Source organism: Arachis hypogaea, chromosome 9 (assembly GCF_003086295.3).
Source record: "Arachis hypogaea cultivar Tifrunner chromosome 9, arahy.Tifrunner.gnm2.J5K5, whole genome shotgun sequence".
NCBI lineage: Eukaryota > Viridiplantae > Streptophyta > Magnoliopsida > Fabales > Fabaceae > Arachis > Arachis hypogaea.
The window spans coordinates 23,619,823-23,635,303 of NC_092044.1; the positions used below are offsets into that span (position 1 = coordinate 23,619,823).

A 15,481-nucleotide genomic window follows, 5' to 3' on the forward strand; every position below is an offset into this window, starting at 1 on the left:
ATATAGTCCCACCGTGAGGTCAAAGTTAAATAATTAACGGAATGTCCTACATAATAGCAGTGCAAGAACAATATCGATAATCTGGAGGACAAGTAGAAGCTCCAGATATACAAAATCAACCGTGGATGCATCAATACATTTATTTATCATTCTTATTATTTATCATTCTAAGAATGATAAATAAGTATTGATGCATCCACGGTTGATTTTGTGCCTCTGGAGCTTGTACTTGTTCTTCAGATTATCGACCTTGTTCTTATACTGTTGTCATGTAGGACATTCCGTTATTTATTTAACTTTGACCTCACGGTAGGACTATATTGAAGCTAAATGAAACTTTTTTTAATTCAAAGAGGACACTTTAAACCTTAAGAACCAAAACAGGATTACGTCCAAACGAGGGGGGCAATTTAGTACTTTACCCTATCAGAAAATAACACCGAAATTTCGATGCATTCTGAATTTAAATAAGATGTTGTAACACCCTAATATTCACATCCTTATGCTCGAGTCATAAGTCAATAATATTACAGTGGTACGACTCTCAGGTGGATTTTTAATACATAAATATAAATATAATTGAAAAGAGTATTAATCGAGAAGCCTGAAAAGGGTAAAAATAAAATCACGAAGACGTATCACTCACGTATCGATAACCAAAAGTTAAAGCGTGAAGCTGAAAGCGATATAAGGATAGAGGCATAAAGGAGATTAAGAGATAGACAACAGTATATATATATATATATATATATATATATATATATAACATTAGTAAATAGCCACTAGTTGCGACCCGCGAAGTTTAGGCCGGTTACGGTACAGAATGAAAGTAATTGACAACAGAACCTCCTAATCTCTCCCAAAAGAAACATAAGTGCCTCTATAGGCAATTTCAAAAGAGTTCAATACATAATAAAGCTTTTCAAAATATGGGTGGAGAGATTCTAAGCAAAATATAAAGTGGAGAATATAAAGATCTTCGCCGTCTCTCAGACGAACCACAACTCAATTCTGAGCGCCTGGACCTGTATCTGAAAAATAAGAGATATATACGGGATGAGAACCCCCGATCCATGGGTTCCCAGTACGGTAAAAATGTCAAATAAATACAATGCACTGCAATAAAAACTCACTAAGCATCCTAAACTTCTTTTCACCAAACATTCACCCTATGATCTCGCTGATCCATAAATAGGCAACTGTCATAAGGGAATGCTAAATCTAATTCATTTTTCTCATGCTTCTCAACTTGCTAATTCTCCAACAAACCAGGACCAGAATTATAAACAAAACTATCACTAGTTATACTGCCTTAGCATTACTATATCAATACATCATATCCTCACCTGGAGCAAATGAATTCACTTCACTGCATCTACCCAGGGAGCTCAAAAATTATCTCATTCAATAATCATCATCATGATTCAATCACATCATCAAGTCATCTCCTCAAGAACAGCCCTCAGTGTCCACTGACACCAGCATGAGGGGCCTCTCAGTTGTACAAATACAAGCAATACAGGCAAGTAATACACAATTAAGGTACAAGTAGAACAAGTAGCATAGAATCAGAAAACATAGCATATATGATATAGCAATCCAAAACAAATAGACAAACCCAAACAAGTCAAACATATGCAAATGATGTATGCCTGCCCTATGGTTGATGATATCATCTGTCGGTTATATAGCCAACCCGACAAGTCCTGGTAGCTAACCATTGGACTGGCCCTCTGTTGTGCATCCCAACTCGAGTTATTCTCGATCAAAATCATGATCATAATCATAATCATACAACACCCACACTGGTGTTTATCCATGAGGGCGAGCTCATTCGGAACTTTCACAGTGTCCATCCACACTTACGACATAGGGCCAGTAGAGTATCGAGTCTTCACCTAGAGCACGTGGTGGCTAGCCACTGCTTTCACCCAAGGAAACTTGTATCTCAGGTAGTGGAAGTGCAACATTCACATTTCATTCAATACGCATATATGCAATCATACTCAGCCATAAATCAATAATGGCTCTGCCGTAACTCAGCAATAACTTAGCCATCCGACTCATAGTTCAATCCAGAACCAGCCATTTTTTAACAAATACAGCCCTTCCACCGCCATCCTTCGTATCTCATATAATCATATTTGATCGTCATTGATCATAAATTTTTCCCTTTCTTCATTCACAAGTTACCACATCCCCTAGCTCCTTTCTCATTGCTAGGTATATCATAATGATTTAAGATACAAGGGGTGAGATCGGAGGCTTAGAAGTATAAAATTTGGCTTTGAAAACTCAAAAATCAACTTTAGAATGAAAATCAGATCACGCGTACGCGTCCCCCACGTGCACGCATGGAAAGCCACAAAGTTCATCGACGCATATGTGTCGCCCACGCGCACGCGTGAATGGAAAATAGCCAGGTGACACCTATGCGTCAGCCACGCGTACGCGTGGGTGTGGTTTGTGCCCCATGCACAAAACTGGCACATTTCTCGCACAACTCTCGGGAAGAATGCTGGGTAATTGGTGCAGCACATCGACGTGTATGCGTGGGTGGTAAAAATCTGAAAACAACGCGTGCGCGTCGGCCACGCCTACGCGTGGGTACGTGTTCTACCAAAATTTTTTTCTAAGTTAAAAACTGCAGAATTCCCAGTTTCAAACCCCAATTTTTCGACGGGCATAACTTCTCCGTTTTAAATCATTTTTCGCTCGTTCTTCGAACGGCATAAACATTCTGGATCCAATTTTATTTCTGAATAAATTTGGCACAAATCGGGGATCCGGAGCCTAAGTTATGCTCCGTCAATGTATGCCCAAAAACCACATTTTCATATAAAACCACAAAGTGCCATTTTCAAAACAAACCAATTCCAACCCTTTTCAAAATCAACCAAAACATACTAAAATCAACCTCAAGCCTCCTCAACTTATACATTACCCCTTTTATCAAAACACAAGTCACTAATCCACCATTTTAACCAATCTCAATCAATTACCTCAATTTCAAACACAATATCACATATTCATCCTAATTTCCAACAATATCATTTCCAATCAACCATCAACATATACAATCGATATCATTCTCACCATTAACATGGTTTCATCTACTACTCAACCTCAACCAATCATCAAACATATATCAAGCATGCATATCTCTCATTCTTCATACCATCAAAACATCAATATTCATAATCACACATATGACCACATAATTTACCTCAACCAAAATCAAATCTACCTCACCTACACAATTTCACCCACAACCATCAAATTTCACATTTCAATTCCTCAAACCTTATTATTCAATAACCAAACCAATTGTTCACACATTCAATATCTAAAATCTATCCAATCACTTATATAATCACACAATACACACATCAACTTACCTTTCTTACCTCTTTCTGGCCTCCGATCCAAACTCACAATTTGAATGCATATTCCATAAATCAACATTTATTATCTAATTTATCAAATTCTCAACATACCAAACATACAAGGCCACACAATCCTCAATTCAATCATTAATTCATATTACATATCAATTATGCATATTAGCACCAACTATTTACACAATCCAAACTTATTCCTAGGGGTATCTAGCCTAGGAATTCTCATCACACCATATAGTACTTAAATGAAACTTAAACCGTACCTCTTGTAGCCAAACCAATTGAGCCTCTTCTTTGAAAGTCTCCACTAACTTTAGCTCCAAACCTCACCAAAGCTCCTCAAGCAATACCAAACTCCCAATTGTGCACCAAAATCACCAAATACACTAACATAACCAATTTCACATATATACATTAATCTAGAGTTCATAAAAATGATAAATCACAAGGGTTTGAGCACTTTTTACCTTAACCCACTGAAGTTTGTGATAAATATCACCCATGGTTCATACTAGAGCACTTCTAAACAACCAAAATTACAAGATTTCCTTAAAATCTAAACTAAATTCAAATTTAAAGAGAAAAATAAAATCTGGAAAGAGGACAGTAGATTACTCACCACAAAACTTAGATATAATTGTAGAGGATGAGAAGAGCGATGCGTGGCTGCAAACGGCTCCTCAATCGGAGCTTCGTAGCTCAAGTTATGGTGATTTGAAGATCAAAGAGAGTTAGGTTTTCTCTCTTCTCTTCTCTATTCTCAATTCAGCGCCTCTTTCCTCATTTTTAGGGTGAATGAGCTGAAATGCTTATAACTAATGTTTATATATGTTGGGTCTTGGGTCCACTTAGGCCCGGTTTACTTATTTTTGTCCGTTGGCCCAATTTTGGGCCAAAACCCTTAAGATTAGCGCTTTAAATCGCATTTTAAATATTTCTACCTTTCCTAATTATAATTCCTCATTTCTTAACCTTATTTACTTATAATCAATTTTCTCAACTGCAGTATCAGACAGATCTCAGTCGGTACTGCCGGTCAAAATTCCAGTGCGCATTTTTACGCAAAAATATGTTTCCGACTAAGAAAAATTCAATGAATCCAAATATCATATTTAAATTATCAAATTCTAATTGCCAAATCTTTTAACTATATTCGCTCCTATTTAATTTATTATTTAATTAATTACGGTTAGACCGAGTTTTACAGATATACTTGGTCTGTGCTTATTTTGAATTGAGTTTGTTTGTGTGTTTTCATCATTAAGTAATTTCGGTGCATTCTGGATTTAAATAAGGAGCACTTGGTCCGTGCTTATTTTGAACTGAGTTTGTTTGTGTATCGTTATCATTAAGTAATTTCGGTGCATTCTGGATTTAAATAAGATGCACTTAGTCTGTGCTTGTTTTAAACTGAATTTGTTTATGTGTCGTCATTGTTAGTAATTTCGCTAGATTTAAATAAGGTACACTTGATCTCATTGACTTGAATTTAGTGTAATTAATTTATGCAAGATAATTATAGTACTTCTAGTGTCATTTAAGTCATATTGATGATTTTTTTGGCTTTAAAAATTTACATACATATATTTTTGTGGATGATTGAATTTAGTTTGTGTGTTTATTTTGAACTTAGTTTGCTTGTATGTCGGCATGATTAAGTAATTTCGGTGCATTCTAGATTTAAATAAGGTGCCCTATTGGTCTTTGCTTCTTTTAAGCTGAGTTGATTTCTATGTCATCATCATTAAGTAATTTTGATGCATTTTAAATTAGAACTATTATACGTATAAAGAGAAGAGGATGATGATGACAATAACGATAATGATAACGACGATGATGATGATGATGGTGATGATGATGGTGGTGGTGGAGGAGGAGGAAGAAGAAGAGAGAAAGAAAGGAGGAGATCGAAAAAATTTAAATGAGAAAAGAGAGAGAAGAAGGAGGAGGAGGTGATGGTGTGTGATGATAACGACAATGATAATGAAAGAGAAAGATGAGAAAAAAGGAGTAGGAGGAGAAGAAGAAGTAGTAACATTAGGGGGTGGGAGGAAGATGAGGAGGATGAGGAAGAGGAGGAAGAAGAAAAAGAAAAAGAACGCAAAGAAAAAGGAGAAACACGAAAAAGAAAAAAGAAGAAGAAGCAAGTGATGTGAAAAACGATTATAACAACTTAGTTAAAATTAATTAAATATTTTATTTAATTGTAAAGTTTTTGTTAATTTTTAAAAACGGGCAATATATATGTTTAATAAATTAAATTATAAATAAATTAAGTGTAATATATGATCTTCTTGCAACATATTAAAGGTAGGTTTGAACTCAGAGACGGACATAAGGAGGACGAGTGGAGGCCTTGTCCCAATTTTATTTAGAAAAACTTAATAGTAATAACTAATAAGTTATTATGTATATTTTAAAAAATTATTTAGAATTTAATTTAGTATAAATAAAAGTCCAGTCCAATTTAAATATTAATAATTTTTAATATCTAAAAAGTAAGTAACAATATTAAAAAAATTGAAAAAAATATTATTACTAATATTTTTTAATTAAATAAAAATTTTCGAATCTCATAAAGTGAATTCTTTTTCTTGTTGTGGCCGTCTTTTTTTATTCATTTGATATTAATTCTCTTTGTTTTAACTACTACAACAAAGAGATCTTTTTCAACTATGAATATTGTGAAAAATAACTCAGAAATAAAATAAAAGATAAATTTCTTACTAATTGTCTTTAAATTATATTGAAAAAAAATGTTGAAAAATTTGACACAAATTCTATTATCAATGAATTTTATAATACGAAAAATTGATTACTTCGTTAGTAAAAAATACACACATATTTTTTATATTTTAAAATATATTCTCTATTCATATATTTGTAATACATTTTATATTATATAATTTTTTTCCATAATTTTTAATACTATATGTATTATTGGCCCATAATAATATTTTTAAATCCATCCTTGAATTTGGTAAATTAATTTTTTTTAAGAGTGGCTTGTCATGGTTGACTTTTGAAAAATATAGATTTTTAAAATTAAAGTTATAATACCTGTATGAATTTTCTTATAAATAAATAAAATAAATATAATATTTACATATTTATGTTTTTTTATTATTTATCTCATTGTTATAAAAAATGAGATAGTTATAAAGTATTTCATTTGTTCAGAAGATAAGCATGTAAATTTTCTTAAACATATCACATTGGCCGTGCATACAAAAGACCCATTTGTAACTATCTTTTTTTTTTCAACAAAATAAATCATTTTATAATACAGTTCGGATCGATTTAAAAAGTAAAAGATTAGTATAGTTTGTTGTAGTATTAAAATTTTAAAATTTTTTAATTTAAATCATAGATCATTTAAATATTACATTTTAAAAATTATTTAATTCAAAAATTTTTGAATTTTATTATTTTTTTTAAAAAGTTAATTTATAAAAACGTAAATTCATTTAATAATAATTAATAAGATTTAAAATTTAGATTAAGTTCATACAATCAAACAACCATGATTAATAAAAATTTAAAATAAAATAATTATTACTACCACAACTGTGATCTCTTAAAATTTTCAAAATTTTTAAAAGTTTAAACTTTAAATTTAAATTAATAATTTTAAAATCTAATAATAGAAAGACATCTTTCATGATATTGCCCCTAAATGTTTCTTGCTTTACTTAGAACAAATTCAATAAGATTTTTTTTATGATTTTGACCTCTACAATAACTAAATTTATTTAAAAATAAAATTTATATTAGATACAATATTTAAAATAAAACTAAAGAGAGATCATATCATTAAAAAAAAAAAAAACTAATTAAATACTGTCACTTGTATAACTCATTGAATAAAATGATATTATAATATTATGACAAAAACTCAATCAAAATAAATAAGATATTCAGTTATACTCTTGTATTTTGTTACTTTATTTTTCATTATATTCTTATCAATTCGATAGAAAAATAGATCCAAATAAATTTAATGTAAGTTCTTTGTCAATTATTCATAAATTTTTTTTTTCAATTCAAATGCACAAAATTTTCGATCTTCACGTGTACAAAATTATAATTTTTTTATTGGAATTTTTTTAAATCTAATAAGCCAAAATATGTAATGTCTTAACATGTATAATGTGTTTTTTTATTGTTGTTATGCTTAATTAAATAAAATTTAGATAATATCTTAAAGTTTATTTTTATTAATGTGTTATATTTTTAAATATGGTATATAATTATTAATGGTGTAAGCCTATCATTTTTATTTTAATTAATTTTTCACAATTTAATTGAAATTATTTATCTATTTAATATACTAAAATTGATTTTTTTTTAAATTAATGAAAATTAAATGTGGTGTCAATTCCTCATGAATTTATTTTTTCTCCAAAATAAAAATACTATTCTTTTTTCTAAATTTATTTTAGAAAAATATCTTTATTATAATTATATTACAATTAGAATTTAATAAATAATGCATGATTATATTAATTTAGAAAAATATTTTTATTATAATTATATAAAATTAATATTTAATACATTATCAACTAATGAAAATTGAGGTGTCAATTTCTTATAAATTTATTTTTTCTCCAAAATAAAAGTACTATTCTCTTTTCTAAATTTATTTTAGAAAAATATCTTTATTATAATTATATTACAATATTAAAATTATATTGCAATTAGTATTTAATGAATAATGCATAATTATACTAATTTAGAAAAATATCTTTATTATAATTATATAAAAATATCTTTATTATCAATCAAAAATATTTTTAATTATTTTAATTATATTGATACAATTCTAATTCTCATTTATTATACAGTAATTTTATTAGTGGTAAGTTGTTATGTTAATGATGACCCATTTATATTGATATCAATTAATGATGACGATGATATCAATAATTAAATGCTAAAATAATTGTCAAATATTATCTACCTACCTTCAATTAGTTAACAAATTTAGTTTTAGTTGCTATATTTTATTTTCTACAAAATTATGTTAATTGTCACTAATTTTAATTTTCAATCATTATAATATAATATAATTTTAAACTAATCGTAATTTTCGGTAAGTTGATATTGATATCTACCTTACAAATTTAAAACAAAAATTTATGATTCTAATCATGATAAAAATATATATGATACGATAATTGCTTATTCAATCACGACAAATATATCATGTATAACGTAAATAATAAAAAATTAACTTAATAATAACTAATTTATATAATTATTTTTGTTCTAATAAAGATTATATATAGTATTTTTTCTGGTTCGTGAGTCTAGATATGAGAGTCAACTCATTTTTTAATTTATTATTCTTTCTTGACTACTTTCTAGAATAAAAATATATTCTTCGTTTTTCATCGAAGTTGATATTTTTAATGTACAATTTATAATTTTTTATGGTATTTTTTATATACTTATTCTATTATATCATTCTTTTGATAATTTAACGATTGTTCTTAATCCAACTTATTCTTTTCATCTAATATTTTAATGTGATTGTTTTTTGCTGCAATCGTTTACAATGCACCACATCCATCAAATATCATCTCAAGTTGTATTCACTAATTCAGGTTCTAATTATATAGATGTAAACGTCGAACGAATAGGCAGTAAACTCTATTTTATCGAAGGATGTGATTGGATCTACTCACATATTCTGACCAACCTAATGGAATGTGAATAAAGTTAGTTTTCTTGGGAGAAGTTCAATTTTTGATTGAGGAATTGTTTCCACGAAGCTTTGTAGGTCAAGTTCAAATTCCATCCCCTCCATGCTTTTTACGTCTACTCGAAAATATTTGAAGTGGAACACATAATGGGATTGAATTTTCTCAGTTTAAATTCAGTTTTGGTAAATTCATGTCAAACTCAGAGATGCAATTTCAACGATTGGTAATATATTCAAAATTTCTTATTTTAACCTTTTCTTAATTAAACTAATTTTATAACATATTGTGATTTTTTTTCAAAAATTACCGGCCTTCTTTTGCATCAATACAATGCATTAAGGGAATAAAGGTCAGTTTAGTTTCTCAGTGTGGTAATTCTATACCTTGCCGCATTGCATGAATAGCGGATGATGAAACTTATTTAACAAGGGGATGATCTGAATTTACACGAATTCTAAATGTTCGAACTTATGATGTTGTTTCAGTTAGTTGTCGTTACGATAATGACTCTAATATATACGTGTCTAAAGATTAGAATAGATTAAATATTATTTACGTAATTTAATTCTAATATTGGTATTTGATTAAATTAGTTTTAGAAAAATTTAAATTGTTGCCTCAATTTATATATTACCACTATTCTTCTTGAATATGTTTTTTTTTAAAATTTGTTAATATAAAATTTCTTTTTTTCCAATTTTTAAGTTTTTTATTTCCTTTCTTGGATATATGTAATACCGTTTTTTCTTTTTTTTTGTATTTCAAATTAGTAATGTAATTATTAATAGAAGTGTAATTTATCAATAGATCAGAGTGATTAAAAGTTTAATTACACAAGATTGATTAATTAACATTAAGACGACGTGGTAAAAAAAAGAGTCACAATATGTGATTTTACTTTTTTTGTTAACATACGAAGATACATAAAAGAAAAAAAAAATTAAAACATCACTATTTAAAAAAAATTAATCATGTATATAAATGAAGATTGGCAAATATACATAGATATAAAAAATAAAAAATTATTGCATGATTGTAGAATAAAAAATAATCATATATATACAAAGAATAATCATAACAAAAAAATAATTAATATATGTGATTTAAATATTTTTATGTATAGTTAATATATATGTATGCATACATATAAAAAATATTTAGAATTATTTAACAAAATTAATATATAAATAACATAAATAAAGAAATTACTGTAATTTATGAACATTACCTATACGATGACTTTAATAATAAAAAATTACTAAATGATTGTAGGCTAAAAAAAATTATATAAAAAATAATTATTATATGCGACTTAAATATATTTGTGTGTAATTAATATATATGTATAAACTAAATAAAAAATATTTAAAATTATTTAACAAAATAAATATATTCTGAGAATAAAAAAACTATTAACTAAACAATTAATATACATATACATAAATAAGGACATTACTATAATTTATGAAGACTCAAAATTTAATAAAATCATTAATATAAGTTTTGATTATTCCATTAATATACACATATACATAAATAAGGACATTACTATAATTTCTGATTATGAATATTTTTTTTCAGTCTACGATCATTTAATGATTTTATTATTCCATTAATAATCAAAAAATCAAAAAATAATTAATATATGTGATATTATAAGTTTGAAAAATAATGGCAAAAATTATAAGATTCTGAAAAGTCTAATTTAAATTTGACGAGAGTAAGACATCTTATATAGAAATGGTTCTAATGGATAACGAAGTTCGTTAATTATTTTTCATGATTTTTTCAAGTGATGCTAGGTCCAATTTATAAATATTTTTAATAGCTTTATAAGTGCTAATAACTTTTATATTTAATTTATTTTATAGTGTGATAAAATTCATTATTCAATCAAGAGTTATTTAGCAAAGATGTTTGAGAATGAACTGATCTAGGGGAGAGTCTATCTCTTCTCAAATTTTGTGATTGAAGAATCAAGCAAAATTTATCTTACAACTGCACACATGTGTAGAATAACTTTTAAGAAGGAGTCACGTATAGTAAATACGGTTGATGATCTTAAAATTTTTGACAATCATTTCAATTTTCTTACTCATGCTGATATATTGAAACAAACAAAATGAACAGTCTAACATATTTGGTACATAGTTAGTTTGTACTAACCTACACAAAATTATTTTTTTAATTTTTGCCAAGAAATTATATAATAGCATCATTTTTTCGATAACATAAATTTTAACATTTTTTTAACCAAAAGATAAAGAGACTCGAACCCACGACCTCTACGTGAGTATGGGGAGATTATGTCGTTTGAGCTATAGCTCGTTGGCAAATTTTAATATTTAATTTATGCAAATGTTTGAAATTATATTGTGCCTTTTTTAAAGGTATATCCTTTTATTAATACATGTTAGTTTTATCGTTTAGTATAAAATAAATTGATAAAATCTCTTTAATTTATAAGTAATTTATTATATTATTCATTTATTTGTCCTTAATTTAATACTTTTAATTCAGTTTTTTTTCAATTAGATGTTATTAGATTCTTGACCGGAAAAGAAGAGCTTATATATATCATTGTCAAAAATAGGGAGAAGTGGCCATTATATTGTGGTTGATCTTCGTAAGTTGTAGCATGTGAAATTTTAATATTTCACAACGAGATTTTGTTTTGTAACAATTATCTATTCATATTCAAAATCTTTTATCTTTTTTTTTTATGATATATTACTACTTATTTCTCTTAATTCTTGCTTTTATTTAGAAATGAGAAAAAAAATAAAGTGCACACTGTAGGATCAATTTGTAATCCAATTACTCAATTATATCTACGTAATCACCAAGCAACCAAATACATACTTATTCTCCAATTTGAAAATTTTAACAAATGCACTGGTAAGCATATTGGTTTAACATTTTATTTAATATATTTATTTATGGTATATCTGTAATCATATCATATCTATTTTTACGTATATATCTTTTTAAAAAATACTCTTAGTATTAGCACATGGTGTATTAAATAATTTCAAAATTAACTGTAACATATGTTAAAAATAAAAATTAAACTAAATAACTGTAAGAGAGTGAGAGTATGGTGAGAGAGAGTCAGAGAGTGAGAGTGACGGGGGAAACACTAAGTGGGGGTAGAATTAGGAATGTACAGACAAAGGATCCTAAAGTTTGGAATCGAGAAGAGTATCAACAATTGGAAAATGATTCTTTTTCTGTTTTTGTCACCAACTTGCCGCAGGACATTTCGAAAAAGGAGACACTACAAGAGCGGCTGTAGAGAGCAAGCAACCTCAGAGAGGCAAAAGTCCTGTAAGAGTGGAAGAAACAAAGAAGATCACAATTGCTAAGGACCCGCATGGGAATGGTTGGATAAAGAGGGTTGAAGTTTCTATAACAAAAGAGAATTTTAACTGGCTGTTGCGGAGATTAGTAGGAGGAATGATGATGGCCATTGACTTCAAATTGCTACAAAGAGCGATTAGCAAAAACTTTTTCCAGGTGGTTGAAGTCAGAGAACTTGGAGCATACAAAGTCTTACTAGTTTTTGATACTGTGAAGAATGCGGAGGAAGCGTTTACTTTCAAAATGAATAGCTTTCTACAATTCTTTCATAAGGTATGGAGATGGGAGGAATCGGAATGTAGTGAGACAAGAAGAGTTTGGTTAGAATATAATGGAGTGCCTTTACATGTTTGGTTAGCTGAGATGTTCAATGCAATAGACGGTCTTTAGGGGAAAGTAGTCAAGTGTGATGATATGACAAAATTCGCCTTATCTTTCAGTGCTGGTCTAGTGTTAATTAATACCTGTGTATTTGACGTAATTCAGAAATGGGTGCATATCTCTGTAGGCACTAGTGGCTTCGATGTCTTTGTAAAGGAGGTAGGACGAGAGGTATATGGAGAAATGCTTAATGGAAAATGCAATTGTTAGGCCAACGAGTGAAAGCTCTAGTTCATAGGCTGGGGGAAGGGTAGCAATGGCGGCAGTATAGGATCCGACGGCTGAGCTAATCATGACGCGCTCTAAGGAAGGTGAGGAAGATAAGGGTAGAATGGTAACACCAGATATTTTTTGAACGAATGTAATAATGAACATTTAAATTTGAATCATATATAATGAATAGCGGGTTTCCTAAAATTTAAGGAAATTAATGGGGAGATTGACTCGAAAAGAACCGTAGGAGATTGCTTTGACAAGGAAAGTGGGTCCAAAGTGATTGAGGAATGGAACCAAAGGTAGAGTGATAAGGGGAGGGTGTTCAAAAGTAAAGAGGCCCACAAACAATGTTGCAATCCTTGCATCCTCCTGGGCCATGATTCGGATGGGCCTATGCAAACTTGCCAAATAGCTTTGCTGTTGAACTATGGGCATATACAACAAGAAGGCGCTAGGGAATTGAGGCTAGCTCATGGGCTCTTCACGGGATCCAATTCGAAGTGGGTGGGTGCGAGTGACGGTGGGCCGGGTTAGGGGATCAGCACGTGGACCAGGTCTGGACAAGCAAGATCTTCCGTGGAGAATGAAGTGTGACGCGGGACGCTAGGAGCCACACAGGTTCACGTTCACGCAACTGTCAAGGAATGTGCAACCTGTTCAATGATGCCGCGAGGAGACGTGACTGATAAACCCCATTTGTAGGGTTTATCTTGTATTGATTTTTGGAGATTTTATCACATTTTACCCACATTTATTCAATGAAATAGCATGGTTTTGTATATTCTCCTTTAATTGTGCTTAAGAGTGAAAACATGCTTTTTAGGACTTAAAATAGCTAAATCTAATTCTCCTTGATTCCATTAGATGCCTTGATATGTTTGTTAAGTGATTTAAGGTTTAGGAGGCAAAGATTGGATCAAGGGAATGAAGAAAAAGCATGTAAAGTTGGAGAACTCATGAAGAAATGAAAGAACCGGAAAGTTGTCAAGCCGACCTCTTCGCACTTAATCGACCATAACTTGAGCTACAGAGGTCCAAATGATGCGGTTCTAGTTGGGTTAGAAAGCTAACATCCGGAGCTTCGAAACGATATAAGATTTGCCATAGTTGCTACACATATGGTGGCGCGCACGCGCATAGTACATGCACGCGCCGTTGCTGCCACCTGGTTCACTTAAAGCAAAACGTGGCCAGCGAATTCTAAAGCCTTGTGGGCCCAATCCAACTCATTTCTGATGCTATTTAACCCAAGGAATGAAGAGGGAAACACATGTTAGTTACCATTAGTTTAAGTTTAGTTTTAGAAGTAGTTTCTAGAGAGAGAAGCTCTCACTTCTCTCTAGGATTAGGATTAGGATTAGTTCTTAGATCTAGGTTTTAATCTTTGCTTTCTTCCACTTCTATCTCTCAATTCTTTGTTATTACATTCATCTTCTTCTATTCTTTCGTTGTAATTTCCTTTATGTTGTTCTTATATTTTGTTGTAGATCTAGTAGTGTTCCTTCTACATTCTTCCAATTCAATAAGAGGTAATTCATACTAAATGTGTCTTCTTTGCTTTTCTATTGTTGATCTCTTATTTTTGTAGTTGTAGATTCCTTTAATTCTTGCATTTAATAATGATTACTTCTATTGCACTTTATGTGTTTGTTGAAATGTCTCTTGTAGTTTTAGTGTAGATTTTGTTCCTCTTGTCCTAGGTAGAGTAATTAGTGACACTTGAGTTATCTAATTCCTTTGTTGATTGGTAATTGGAGAGATTGCTAATTGGTTTAGAGTGCACTAAAGCTAGTCTTTCCTTGGGAGTTGGCTAGGACTTGTGGCTCAAGTCAATTCATCCACTTGACTTTCCTTTATTTAGTAAGGGTTAACTAAGTGGTAGCAATGAACAATTCTCATCACAATTGAGAAGGATAACTAGGATAGGACTTCTAGTTCTCACACCTTGCCAAGAGTCTTTTATAGTTGTTAGTTTACTTTCTTGCCATTTATCTTTCATGCCTCTGATCAAAACCCCAAAATAACTCACAACCAATAACAAGACACTTTATTGTAATTCCTAGGGAGAACGACCTGAGGTTTGAATACTTCGGTTTATAAAATTAGGGGTTTGTTACTTGTGACAAACAATCTTTTGTATGAAAGGATTAGTGATTGGTTTAGAAACTATACTTGCAACGAGAATTTATTTGTGAAATTCTAAACCGTCAAAAATCCAATCATCAGTGGCATGCGAACAAATCTGCAAGGATCCGGATGGAAGCCAACAACTTCAGTTTTGTAGTGTTGTTTAGGAGAGTTTGGTAGCAGCTAACAATGTGGAGGGGTGTGATCAAGGGTTGCATTTGAAGGGGTTGATGGCAATAACAACGGCCCTGACAAACCAGGGGGAAATGATGCAACTACAAAAAGGGGAGA

The 15,481-nt window shown here is 30.0% G+C and overlaps 1 pseudogene; it reads right to left on the minus strand.

The window, feature by feature from the left end:
• The window catches only part of LOC112709017 ((+)-pulegone reductase-like), a 50,286-nt pseudogene extending 46,821 nt beyond the window's left edge, over positions 1-3,465 (minus strand).
• Positions 3,466-15,481: the final 12,016 nt, after the last annotated feature.